The sequence below is a fragment of the Lathyrus oleraceus genome, chromosome 6, assembly GCF_024323335.1.
Source record: "Lathyrus oleraceus cultivar Zhongwan6 chromosome 6, CAAS_Psat_ZW6_1.0, whole genome shotgun sequence".
Taxonomy (NCBI): domain Eukaryota; kingdom Viridiplantae; phylum Streptophyta; class Magnoliopsida; order Fabales; family Fabaceae; genus Lathyrus; species Lathyrus oleraceus.
The window spans coordinates 414,716,759-414,730,337 of NC_066584.1; the positions used below are offsets into that span (position 1 = coordinate 414,716,759).

Sequence of the window (13,579 nt, forward strand, 5' to 3'; positions counted from 1 at the left end):
TGTGACACGAGCCTTAAGCAATAGAGAAGGAGTGGGACTGGAGTATTCCTACCCCCATTCTGAGTATCTTAGGGTATGGGACGTATGACCCATCGCTCATCGTATTCGCATATATTTATAGACTTTAGAACAATTCTAATCACGCAATTGACAAGTCTATCTTCACAAAAGCAAATACAACAAAGCAAGGACAACATCAACAACTTATCAATCATGAATCAAGTTGTACGATACGAGCCTTAAGCAATGGAGAAGGAGTGAGACTGGAGTATTCCTATCCCCATTGTGAGTATCTTTGGGTATGGGACGTATGACCCAACGCTCATCGTATTCACCTCCATTCATAGACTTTAGTGCATTTTGAATCGAATCATTGATAAAGTCTTCATCTTCCATGCAAAGAAACAACTACAAAGACTCTTCTCTCTCCACTTGAAAGTTAGTGTGATTCTCATCATCCAGTAACTATCAAGTCTCTCTTCATTCTATTCAATTCTCAATCATTCCAATTCTAATCAATTCAATCTCAATCATCCATTTCCTCTTGCCTCCTATCAATTTCTTTTCAGCCCCAGTGGGATGAACTACGAAAGCTCTGATTTCCTCATTGCACAATGAGGGTACGTAGGCAGGAGAACCCGGTTTCTTCGCGACCTATCTTATTTATCAACCTACCTTATCTATCTCTATCTTATTTATCAATCTATCTTCTCTATCCCATGGATCATTCTCCATTCGTGTAATCTATACCATCTTTTCGAGATCAATCGTACTTCTCCTTGGACTCCTTGTCCACCCTTTTAGGACATCCTGATGACAGTCTATCTCTTCAATCGAGAGTTGTTTGGCGCTTATCCGAAACACTAACCTCATCCTTGTTTGGCGCTTATCCCAAACGTTAATTTCCTTGTTTGGCTCTCAACCCAAATGCAAATTTCCTTGTTTGGCTCTCAACCCAAACACTTTCATCCTTGTTTGGCTCTCAACCCAAACACTAATTCCATCCTTGTTTGGCTCTCATCCCAAACGCTAATTTCATCCTTTGCTCTTCGATTAAGAGTTTATCCTTCTCTTAGATCCAAGCTACTGTCCTGATTTGATCTCGAATTGTCGATTCCCCAGCAAGTGACACACAACTCCTTGCACTCCATACTACCAGTCTCTTCCATTCTCGTAGTTCCGAACTACGAATACGCTTACTTTCTCACTTCACAATGAGAATACGTAGGCACGAGGATGCGAATGCTTGGCGAGCATACTTCTAATTATTCCTCCTTCGCCTTAGGGCATCATTCATATCTTTCACTATCCGTTATCTACCTTCGATCATAAATCGTTCATCCAGTGACATACTGTCTCTTTGACATCGAAATACACCTTCCTTGGTATTCCATACACATCCTTTTAGGACACCTGTTCGCATTTCATACCTAGAGTTGTTTGGCGCTAATCCCAAACATTTAATTCCTTCTTTTTAGCTAAAACCCTACAGTGGTGGTCCGCTAGTCCACGTAGTGGTTAACGCGGTTTTCCTCTATGGTAGAAATCTCACTTCTCTTATGGATTCCAATACACTTTCACCTTTCAATTTCAAACAATACTTCTCCAGTCAATTATTACCAAGATACTCTATTCTGTGACCTTGGTCACTTCACTCCGTTCATTCCATGGCACATTCATATACTACCTTCTTTCACTCCTTGTGATATACCTATTCTTTGAGCCAAATACACTATACCTTTGTGCTCCATCTTATATCTTCTTGTGAACCAAGAGTTGTTTGGCGCTTATCCCAAACACCTAATTACTTTCTTTTCGGTTGTTCCAGACAGTTCTATAAGTGCTCTACGCCCTCACTTGTCTGTTCAAACAACCTGTTTACTTTTGGGTCCATCTTTTTACCCTTGTTAGAGTTGAAATCATATTATCCTTTGGTTCAAACCATACTTCTATCACACTTCTTTCCACCTCCTGCCTCTAGTTCCTTGAACTACGAAGCTCTGAATTCCTCATTGCACTATGAGAATACGTAGGCATGAGGGCCCCAATTCTCACCGAGCACTTTATCTATTTCTCTTCCTTTCCCTTTATTCTTTTACGAGTAATCTCTAGTTAATACCTTTTCGAGCGAGAACAATCTAAACGGTTCCGATGGAGTACCATGGATGTTTGGGGTGCTAATACCTTCCCCTTGCATAACCGACTTCCTTACCCAGTATATCTCTTTCCCCCGGGTTTTATCGATGTTTTCCCTTCCCTTTGGGGATAAATAAAGTTCGATGGCGACTCTGTTGTATGTTCGAGTGTGTGATACATTCGGGTATATTTCCTCATTGCACAATGAGGGTACGTAAGCAGGAGAACCCGGATTCTTCGCGAGTTATCTTATTTATCAACCTACCTTCTCTATCTCTATCTTATTTATCAATCTATCTTCTCTATCCCATGGATCATTCTCCATTCGTGCAATCTATACCATCTTTTCGAGATCAATCATACTTCTCCTTGGACTCCTTGTCCACCCTTTTAGGACGTTCTGATGACAGTCCATCTCTTCAATCGAGATTTGTTTGGCGCTTATCCCAAACACTAACCTCATCCTTGTTTGGCGCTTATCCCAAACGCTAATTTCCTTGTTTGGCTCTCAACCCAAACACTAATTTCCTTGTTTGGCTCTCAACCCAAACACTTTCATCCTTGTTTGGCTCTCAACCCAAACACTAATTCCATCCTTGTTTGGCTCTCAACCCAAACGCTAACTTCATCCTTTGCTCTTCGATTAAGAGTTTATCCTTCTCTTGGATACATGCTATTGTCCTGATTTGTTCTCAAATTGTCGATTCCCCAGCAAGTGACACACAACTTCTTGCACTCCATACTACCAGTCTCTTCCATTCTCGTAGTTTCGAACTAAGAATGCTCTGACTTTCTCACTTCACAATGACAATACGTAGGCACGAGGATGCGAATGCTTGGCGAGCATACTTCTAATTATTCCTCCTTCGCCTTAGGGCATCATTCATATCTTTCACTATCCGTTATCTACCTTCGATCATAAATCATTCTTCCAGTGACATACTGTCTCTTTGACATCGAAATACACCTTCCTTGGTATTCCATACACATCCTTTTAGGACACCTGTCCGCATTTCATACCTAGAGTTGTTTGGCGCTAATCCCAAACATTTAATTCCTTCTTTTTAGCTAAAACCCTACAGTGGTGGTCCGCTAGTCCACGTAGTGGTTAACGCGGTTTTCCTCTATGGTAGAAATCTCACTTCTCTTATGGATTCCAATACACTTTCACCTTTCAATTTCAAACAATACTTCTCCAATCACTTGTTACCAAGATACTCTATTCTGTGACCTTGGTCACTTCACTCCGTTCATTCCATGGCACATTCATATACTACCTTCTTTCACTCCATGTGATATACCTATTCTTTGAGCCAAATACACTATACCTTTGTGCTCCATCTTATATCTTCTTGTGAACCAAGAGTTATTTGGCGCTTATCCCAAACACCTAATTCCTCTCTTTTCGGTTGTTCCAGACAGTGCTATAAGTGCTCTACGCCCTCACTTGTCGGTTCAAACAACCTGTTTACTCTTGGGTCCATCTTTTTACCCTTGTTGGAGTTGAAATCATATTATCCTTTGGTTCAAACCATACTTCTATCACACTTCTTTCCACCTCCTGCCTCTAGTTCCTTGAACTACGAAGCTCTGAATTCCTCATTGCACTATGAGAATACGTAGGCATGAGGGCCCCAATCCTCACCGAGCACTTTATCTATTTCTCTTCCTTTCCCTTTATTCTTTTACGAGTAATCTCTAGTTAACACCTTTTCGAGCGAGAACAATCTAAACGGTTCCCATGGAGTACCATGGATGTTTGGGGTGCTAATACCTTCCCCTTGCATAACCGACTTCCTTACCCAGTATATCTCTTTTCCTGGGTTTTATCGATGTTTTCCCTTCCCTTTGGGGATAAATAAAGTTCGATGGCGACTCTGTTGTATGTTCGAGCGTGTGATTCATTCGGGTATATTTCTGCTAGCTTCAGCTGGTAGACGTAATGTGATGAGATTTTGCCAAGCAAAGGATGAGATTTTGCTGAAGTTAGCAGAAATATACCCGAACATATCGCACGCTCGAACATATAACAGAGTCGCCATCGAACTTTATATATCCCCAAAGGGAAGGGAAAACATCGATAAAACCCGAGGGAAAGAGATATACTGGGTAAGGAAGTCGGTTATACAAGAGGAAGGTATTAGCACCCCAAACGTCCATGGTACTCCATGGGAACCGTTTAGATTATTCTTGCTCGAAAAGGTTTTAACTAGAGATTACTCGCAAAAGAATAAAAGGAAAGGAAGAGAAATAGATAAAGTGCTCGGTGAGGATTGGGGCCCTCGTGCCTACGTATCCTCATAGTGCAATGAGGAATTCAGAGCTTCGTAGTACAAGGAACTAGAGGTGGGAGGTGGAAAGAAGTGTGATAGAAGTATGGTTTGAACCAAATGATAATATGATTTGAACTCCAACAAGGGTAAAAAGATGGACTCAAGAGTAAACAGGTTGTTTGAACCGACAAGTGAGGGCGTAGAGCACTTATAGCACTGTCTGGAACAACCGAAAAGAGAGGAATTAGGTGTTTGGGATAAGCGCCAAACAACTCTTGGTTCACAAGAAGATATAAGATGGAGCACAAAGGTATAATGTATTTGGCTCAAAGAATAGGTATATCACATGGAGTGAAAGAAGGTAGTATATGAATGTGTCATGGAATGAACGGAGTGAAGTGACCAAGGTCACAAAATAGAGTATCTTGGTAACAAGTGACTGGAGAAGTATTGTTTGAAATCGAAAGGTGAAAGTGTATTGGAATCCATAAGAGAAGTGAGATTTCTACCATAGAGGAAAACCGCGTTAACCACTACGTGGACTAGCGGATCGCCACTGTAGGGTTTTAGCTAAAAAGAAGGAATTAAATGTTTGGGATTAGCGCCAAACAACTCTAGGTATGAAATGCGGACAGATGTCCTAAAAGGATGTGTATGGAATACCAAGGAAGGTGTATTTCGATGTCAAAGAGACAGTATGTCACTGTATGAATGATTTATGATCGAAGGTAGATAACGGATAGTGAAAGATATGAATGATGCCCTAAGGCGAAGGAGGAATAAATAGAAGTATGCTCGCCAAGGATTTGTATCCTCGTGCCTACGTATTCTCATTGTGAAGTGAGAAAGTCAGCGTATTCGTAGTTCGGAACTACGAGAATGGAAGAGACTGATAGTATGGAGTGCAAGGAGTTATGTGTCACTTGCTAGGGAATCGACAATTCGAGATCAAATCAGGATAGTAGCTTGTATCTAAGAGAAGGATAAACTCTTAATCGAAGAGCAAAGGATGAAATTAGCGTTTGGGATGAGAGCCAAACAAGGATGGAATTAGTGTTTGGGTTGAGAGCCAAACAAGGATGAAAGTGTTTGGGTTGAGAGCCAAACAAGGAAATTAACGTTTGGGATAAGAGCCAAACAAGGAAATTAACGTTTGGGATAAGAGCCAAACAAGGATGAGGTTAGTGTTTCGGATAAGCGCCAAACAACTCTCGATTGAAGAGATGGACTGTCATCAGGACGTCCTAAAAGGGTGGACAAGGAGTCCAAGGAGAAGTACGATTGATCTCGAAAAGATGGTATAGATTGCACGAATGGAGAATGATCCATGGGATAGAGAAGATAGATTGATAAATAAGATAGAGATAGATAAGGTAGGTTGATAAATAAGATAGCTCGCGAAGAAACCGGGTTCTCCTGCCTACGTACCCTCATTGTGCAATGAGGAAATCAGAGCTTTCGTAGTTCATCCCACTGGGGCTGAAAAGAAATTGATAGGAGGCAAGAGGAAATGGATGATTGAGATTGAATTGATTAGAATTGGAATGATTGAGAATTGAATAGAATGAAGAGAGACTTGATAGTTACTGGATGATGAGAATCACACTAACTTTCAAGTGGAGAGAGAAGAGTCTTTGTAGTTGTTTCTTTGCATGGAAGATGAAGACTTTATCAATGATTCGATTCAAAATGCACTAAAGTCTATGAATGGAGGTGAATACGATGAGCGTTGGGTCATACGTCCCATACCCAAAGATACTCACAATGGGGGTAGGAATACTCCAGTCCCACTCCTTCTCCATTGCTTAAGGCTCGTATCGTACAACTTGATTCATGATTGATAAGTTGTTGATGTTGTCCTTGCTTTGTTGTATTTGCTTTTGTGAAGATAGACTTGTCAATTGCATGATTAGAATTATGCTAAAGTCTATAAATAGAGGCGAATACGATGAGCGTTGGGTCATACGCCTCATACCCACAGATACTCAGAATGGGGGTAGGAATACTCCAATCCCACTCCTTCTTTATTGCTTAAGGCTCGTGCCACACTCTTCTAACTTTGAGTTAACAAGTGTTGAAGACGCCATCTTTGATGTGCTTGAATAATCCGCTGCTTGGTATAACTGAGGATGCCTTGATCGAAGATCTTGAGTTGAGGCCTTGAGCTCCAAAGCGTGAAAGAAAAGTCCTACTAAGTGACCAAGATGGTCACTCAATTAGACTGTGGGATTATACAAGTCCAAAGGATTTAATTAATCAAAATTTCTTTTGATCAATTTAATCGGGGGTTTGGATTTGGTTTTGAAGGGAACTAATTTTTGGATCTAATTGAAGTTAGTAATTGTTAGAACTAACCTAAGGGATCATGCATTAGAGGTTGATTGAATATTCTAAGTTAGATTAGAAATCCTAAGGGAGCATGTCAAAGTTGATCAAAATCATGATTAAAATTCTATGTTAAGTCCTAAACATTGATTGAATTCTAATCCTAAAGGGATTATGCCATTTCAACACAAAATACATAAATATGGGCCATAAGGGCAAAATGATCATTACCAAAATGTGTCAAATTCTAACCATGGTTTAAAATTGAGAAACTAGCCTAATGTTGAGAAAATGAGGGAATCCTAAATTTAATCAACCCTAAATGTTTCTAATCAAAATCTCATTCTAAGTCCTAATTCTAATAAAATGTCCTAATTAAATTTTAACAATTCTAAAAATATGAATTAATCCTAATTATTCTAAAAATGGGAATTAATTTCTAATTATTCTAATAGGAGTTAATCCTAATTATTGTGTTAAGAAATTAATTCTAATTATTCTAAAAATTAATTTCCTAAATATCCTAATTTTCTAAGTATTCTAAAATTAACCTAATTGATCAAACAAAAAAGAAAAACAGTGGTGCAAACAACACTTTCTAATGGGCTGCAATCTGAGCCCAGAATAACATTTTTGTAAAAACCAAATTCCAAAAGAGGTAAATGGGCAAAAACGCATGGGCCACGTATGGGCCCAATGGTTCCTTTAATCACATCCAGGGGGTGCAGACAACAAACATATGGTACAGCTAAGCAAAAATACGTTAATGGGCCTAGAGAAGCCCAAACTCAAACACTCACAACCATGAGGGGTGTATTCAGTATCTCTCCAGGTGTGGATAGCGTATACTCATGGGCCTGGTTAATTCTGAGCCCAACACATTTCTCACTAATCCTGGGGGTATGCTCAGTGGATTACGGTGTGAATAGCCAAATGCCTTGGACTTTGCCAATTTCGAGTCCAATAAGCAAACTCAAGTGCAGCGCGCTTATTTCTTTCATTCTCTCTTCTGTTCAACATACCGGCGACCATCGCCGGCGCCGGTACCAGCTCCACCCTCATCAACACCACTAAATCAAAACCTAACAAACTATAATTACACTCATGGCAATGGAATCACCCTATAGGCGAAGAATCCGTGGAATTGCCCTCAGTCACAAAGAACCCTAGCCTAATCAACAATCAATTAAACACTCCTCACTGCAAATTAATACCTAATGCCATGTGGTTTTTGATCCTCCACCTAAATGCTAGGTAACAACATGCTTAGAACAAGAAAGCTAAAATAAAACGGTAAACGACATACCGGAGAAGATGATCGGAGAAGTTTGCCGGTGAGTTTCCTGCTTTCAATTCTTCCTTCTTCTTCCTTTCTTTGTCTCCTTCTTCTTATAAAGCTCGAAAACAAGAGTGCAGTGGTTTAGCTCTAGGTGAATTGAAGCTTCAATGTGAAGCTTCAATGGCCTTTTTTGAGAGAGAGAGAATGAGAGCTTTGGTGAGGGTGAGAGAGTTTGCAGAGAAATGGCTCTGAATTCGCAGGGTTCAAAATTGTTCAAAAATAAGAATGATGAAGTGTTTATATAGGATTTAGGCTTGGGATTATTTTTGGATTGGGATTAGGATAGGAGTTAGTTAATTAGGTTTGGAGTTAGTTGATTTGGACTCACTGAGTTAACAGATAACTCAGTTGGTTATTGGATCAAAACTCAGTTAGTTATCTCAATTTAAATTGGTTAATGAACTGTTAATGACTTTAATTTGTTTACTGGTTATCACAGGTTAGTTTAAGTGGAATTGTTCTTAAAGTGAAGGATGACCTGCTGAGCAGGTTTTGATGATTAATGCAATGGGGTCAAGTCAAACTGTTTTAGTGAAATGGTAGCAGGTAATCTTAATCAAATGAAATCACTGCATTCTCTTCTTGTACACTCTTACTTTTGAACATTTCTCATGACTCCATTAACCACCCACACCTTTTCACTGCAGGTTTACTATCCACCGGATCCAATGGCTTGTGAGGTGCTGGATTGGTAGGTTACTTTGCTTACATACCCTGTTATTTTGCTCCCTTGTTCATGTCTTGTTGGGACTGTTAACAGGTCGGTTCCGTTTTGCTCCGTGTTGTCGTGCTGTGCTTATGAAGGGAAAACTTCAAGACCAAGGTTTGTGTGCAAGCTGGCGAGGTGAACTGATATTGCAAGTGCATGGCCTATCGGTTGCGGCAGGTTATATGGTAAGCACAAGTTTATTATTGCAAGTCTTGATAAACGGATTCCCTGGTAGTAGGCTGACAACTAGGACAATCTTCACTTAACTTCACGCTTTTTTTTCCAATAGTCAGGTTGCTCGACAGCACAAGCAAACCCAGTGGAACCACACGAAACAAATTTCTCGACCGAGTTTTCTACCCCAAGAAATTCATACACATCATTGTCAAAGACAGGATTCAGCTCATCAAGGCTCAAGTCCAGCAGTTGACAATTCTTCGAAGTCCACAAGGCAACAGATTTTCCAGCTATTTCATGAGACATTCTGAACGGCACACCCTTCTTAACAAGATAGTCAGCAAGTGTTGTTGCATGAAGAAAACCAGCAGGTGAAGGCTTTTGTATTCTTTCCCGATTGAAAGTAATGTTCATTGCAAATTCTGCTGAGACTTCAAGCATTCCCGAAGTTAGAGATCTTTCATTTGGGTGTGGAGGTCTATTTCAGAATCCGATTGTTCGTGATGCGTGCGGACTTGGCATGAAATGTATGGTTTTTGTTGCCGTCAGTTGTTTAGTTATGTGGATTGATTTCGGTCTGCATTGTGTGTTTCGTGCAGGTCCATGATGTTTCAAACATGAGTGGCTTCTTGCACTTGTCTACTGATTGGCAGCACAATTTTGGTGAGGGTCATAACCATTAATATTGAACATGCTTGAGGAAGGATTGTGAGTTGGTTATTTGAAATGTGGTTGTTACTATGAGGGTTTCTGTTAGAAGGTAATTATGAATTCTGCATTCAACCCGGCATCATCAGCTACGAGTTCACGGACAGGATTTTCGACGGAAGATACTTTAACGGTTGCATGGTTGACATCATGGTACTGAGATGATGGATGATTACCCCAGATTATAACATTTTTCACATCAGAAACTTCGACGTCCAGTCTTTCAGAAATTTGACCCAATGCCATGTTATGGTCCAACCTTGTCAAACAAGTAATGTTTTTCTCAGGAATGGATGGAGCATATTCCTTCAAGATCAATGAATTGGTGTTTGTAGGGTTGGCAACAACAAGAACCTTGCAGTTTGCAGTCGTGTGTTTTTCACGAGGAGAAGCCTGAGACTTATAGATAGAAACATTTTTTTCCATCACATCTTTCCTCTCCAAACCTTCTTTTCTAGGGAATCCACCAACCATTACAGCAATATTGACTCAAGTGCATGCCTCAACCACATGAGTTGTAGCAACAACTCCTTCGAAAAGAGGGAAAACAACATCCACCAACTCCATTTTAACACCGTTCAGTGCCTCAGTTGCAGGCGCGATATCGAGCATATGGAGGATTACATGCTGGTCAGGGCCTAGCATATCTCTCCTAGAAATCATAGGGACAAGAGCATACCCAAGTTGTCTTGCAGTACCGGTGACAAGAACACGAACTGGATCTTTGGCCATTTGAATTTTCTAGATCGGAGAAAGGAAGGACAGTGGTGGAGTTTGAACAGAAGAAAAAGTTAGAGTGATGAAGTGTGAAGATGTTAAATTCAAGTGAAATGAAATTATGGTTTTGTCCACCGCAGGTTAATGGACGGAAAGGCTTGTTACAGCCTCTTGCATTGAACCCGAGAGCCACCGCGATCCTACTGCTGTTGTGCTAGGAGCTCTCCCTTTCCTTCTGTCATACATGTTGGTTCTTGGTTGTTTGGAGGCAACTTGTGCTCTGAGTTGTAATTGAACTTTTCTAAGAGAGAAGCTGAGGAAGAGGAGTTGTTATATTGCGCAGCTACGGATTTGAGAGTTTCGCGTGTCATCATAATTGCAGCCCAGATTTGGATAGGCTAATGGTAATTGGCCTGGCAAACAAAATGGAACAAGGATCTTATTGTGCAGGTTTTTGGTTCATTAAGTTTCGCATTGTCGGTGTTGCCGTCATTTGGAGTGTCGTAGCTGGTGTTGCATTCACTGTATGTTGTGTTTTTGCGTTTTGCATTTGCTTCTGTTTTCACTCCAGCTTGGTTTTGGTATTATGCGGGTTTATCTGGCCTTTACTGTGGAGTTTCGCAATGGGTGACTATCGCGGAAGTGTTTCGAAACTATAGAGTTAAGCTGATAATATCGTTATGACAATCTGCCCTAAATCCCATTTGCAAATTCAGTTCTGGCGCAATGTCGTTGAAGTGCCATTGAAGTTCACCCGTCAGGTATTTACGAGTTCCGAATTTGTTGGCCTTGGAACTCCGCTGGTTAGGGAATGATCGTGTATGTGCTATATTGACGAGATGCCGTTACGAAATTCTGTAGGTTTTTATGCTATTGCCGTGTGTTTGGTCCAGTTGCTTATGTTGTTAGCTTTCGCTTCCGTTTTGGACCTGCGTTTATCTTATCTGATATGCCGTTGACGCACTTCGTTTTGTGTGCTGCAGCTTGGTGCAATTTCGGTTTGGATGAGTGAGGACGGTGCAACATGAAGTTCTACATGACGTTTAACCGGTTAATTAAACCAGAGATGATTACACACGAGACTGCATGCTTGAGTGGAAGATCCTATAGGCTTCCATTTCGAAGAGCCTTAGCCATCACACGACCTAGCATCCGAAAATATTCCATCACTTTTGTAAACTAGCTATCCTCTAATGTGTCAGTATTTGTGAGTTATGGCCGAAGAAACAGTCCCGTAGGGGTTTGCACTAGTTCCCCATTTCCACCGACATTAGGCCCATAGCCTGTAAGACCCCAATTTTGTCCCTAAGATCCCTCATGGCATCATATCATATCATATCATTGCCTCAAGGATCATAGTGCACCTTTGCCTTCCTCCTTGTGGTTGGTTTGCCTTTTGAGAGTGGTTCTTGATCACCAAGCATGTTTAGCATTTGTATATCATTGCTTTTCATTTGTTTACTAACCAAAAGTACAAAAATATGTCATTTAACCTTGTTACTTGCAGCTGAAGCAACATTAGGTCAAGACAGTTAAAGATAGCCATTGAGCAATGCATGGTGGCCATTCTTGAGAATTTGGGCACCATGGTTATTCACCAAGAGTTCATACGAGTTGTGACATCATTTTGAATCAAGATCTCAAGTGGTAGAGGCTTGACATTCATCAGAACATGGCTCAGTCAACCAAAACCCTCGCAAAGTCAACTGTGGTCAACTGTGCATTTAATCAGGGATTTGATGGTGGGAGATGGTTAGAAAGACCTCATTCATGTCCATATAAGTCTCATTTGACATTTCAAACATCATCATTGGAGGATTTGAGGTCAGATGAAAAGTTTCCAAAAATAGTAAGTGACCTGTAATTTCAAACTGCCAAAAATGGAAAGGCCTTCTCCTCAAATTTACATCATCAAGAAAGCTTCAAATGTAATTTTGTCCAACATGAAAATTGAAGATCTTGCTCTCACCTTTCCAAAAAGTCCAAGAACACTCATTTCTCATGTGTGGTTGGCAAGTTATGATCAAATCATTTTCAAGAAAAGTTGAACTTCAAGGAGGCATAACTTTTGAACCATAAGGCCAATTCATGTGATTCTTTTTTTGAGCAAACTCCATTTGACATGAGCTATCATAATCCATCATTACATTTCATCAAAAATCATCACATAAAAAGTCCATTTTCAAGTGAATTAATTTGAATTTTGGTGGGAAAAAGGTCATTTTGAAAAGTACACATGATTTTCGCTCCAAACCAATTGCAATGGCCTTAAAACAGAAATTTGGATTTGCTGCAAGTGAAATTTTACTGTTCCATTGGTTATATTTGGATAAGGGCATTTTGGCATTTTTGCATAAAAGCTTCATTTCACTAATCCAATCCATTTTGCCTAATCATGTTTAGCTAGTGTGATTAACAGGTACTATAAAGCCATAATTGTAACAGAATTCTGGGGGGAACAATTCACAATCTCAGATCCAAACTCAAAATCTCTCAAATTCTCTCAAACTTTTTTTCACTTTGTTCATCAAATTTCACCATTCTTTTTGCTTGTGCTTGTGTTGATCATCATCTACAGGTGTTATTGGAGATCTGTTGAAGAAGAATTGTGGAAAATTCTTGAAGATTGCAACTGTTGAAGCTTGAGCATGTTCATGGCATTTTGAAATTTCTTCGAGTTTAAGCACTGTTGAGCTGAAGCCTTGCCTTCATTCATCTTCTGCATCATCATAGATCATCTGTTTGCATGATTGGAGCCTTGAAACCAGCAAATCAAGTTTCTGCATCTTCATCAAGGTGAAATTCGATTGCTCTAATTCTTCCAATTGCCATGTGTATCTGATATATCTTTTGTTGCTGAGCATGATGAACTTTGAATCGTGCATTTTCATTAGGTTTTGAGAAAGATATCTTGATTTAAAGTTTGGTTGTTAGAACTTAATTTGATCGATCCTTTTGATATGAGTAAAATTAGAACAAATCAATGCTGGATTAGTGTTGTGCATGTTGAGATGATTCGATCCATATAATTTTTATGCATTTCTGTGAGAGTTGGATCTTGGTGATGAAGAACAGTATGAACATGCTATGAATGCTAGGTTTTCGTTTCCAGATGCTCCTTTGATCCAGTTGCCCGCGCCTTTGCATGTTTTTCCTTGTTTGTAAGCCATGTGACCAATAGCAGCGCGCCACATA

General features: G+C 40.1%; 1 pseudogene; it reads right to left on the reverse strand.

Annotated features, from left to right (window-relative positions):
- Positions 1 to 9,712: 9,712 nt before the first annotated feature.
- Positions 9,713 to 10,476, reverse strand: LOC127095976 (malate dehydrogenase, cytoplasmic-like; annotated as a pseudogene).
- Between the last annotated feature and the right edge of the window lie 3,103 nt (positions 10,477 to 13,579).